Here is a 646-nt window from a genome sequence, read left to right as displayed (position 1 = left end):
CTCTCTCTTCCCCAAACCCACCGCCGATAGCCCGGCGGGGACGAGCTCCGTCCAGCAGGCGCTCTCCGGGAGCGGGGAGCTTCGGAGCGCTCCCCGAGTCTCCATTTAGGGGGACGAAGGCCCGCGCGCTCGCGCGCGCGGCCCTGCGAGGCACCCCAGCCGCGCCGCTGCTGGCCCGCCGGCCCCCCCCCCCCGCGCTGGGGCGGGGGGGCTCGGCGGCGCAGACGGCGATTGATCGTAAAGCGACGCTCAGACAGGCGTAGCCCCGGGAGGAACCCGGGGCCGCGAGTGCGTTCGAAGTGTCGATGATCAATGTGTCCTGCAATTCACATTAATTCTCGCAGCTAGCTGCGTTCTTCATCGACGCACGAGCCGAGTGATCCACCGCTAAGAGTTGTCTCGGTTTCGGCACCGCCCCGCGCGCGCGGAGGGGCCGGGACCGCTCGCCGAGAGCGGCCCCTTCTCTGAGGACGGCCGGACCGACCGCCGGCCCCGCCGCCGCCCACCCCCCTCCGCACGCGCGGAGGGGGCGCGGCGCGGCGGCGCGACGCGGCGCGACGGAGAGGCCCTCGCCTCGGCTTGACCGTACGAGCACAGGGGAAACGGAAAACAACGGAAAACCCCGAGCGGCCAAAGGGCGGGGGAG

The 646-nt window shown here is 72.6% G+C and overlaps 1 non-coding gene across 1 annotated transcript; it reads right to left on the bottom strand.

The window, feature by feature from the left end:
• Positions 1-243: 243 nt before the first annotated feature.
• On the bottom strand, positions 244-396 carry LOC142359879 (5.8S ribosomal RNA). Its single transcript, XR_012762673.1, has one exon. It is a non-coding gene; the product is annotated as a 5.8S ribosomal RNA (ribosomal RNA).
• Between the last annotated feature and the right edge of the window lie 250 nt (positions 397-646).

Source organism: Opisthocomus hoazin, unplaced genomic scaffold (genome assembly GCF_030867145.1).
Source record: "Opisthocomus hoazin isolate bOpiHoa1 unplaced genomic scaffold, bOpiHoa1.hap1 HAP1_SCAFFOLD_400, whole genome shotgun sequence".
In the NCBI taxonomy this organism is placed as follows: domain Eukaryota; kingdom Metazoa; phylum Chordata; class Aves; order Opisthocomiformes; family Opisthocomidae; genus Opisthocomus; species Opisthocomus hoazin.
Note: the sequence above shows the minus strand (reverse complement) of the source record. Positions and strands in the feature narration are given on the sequence as shown.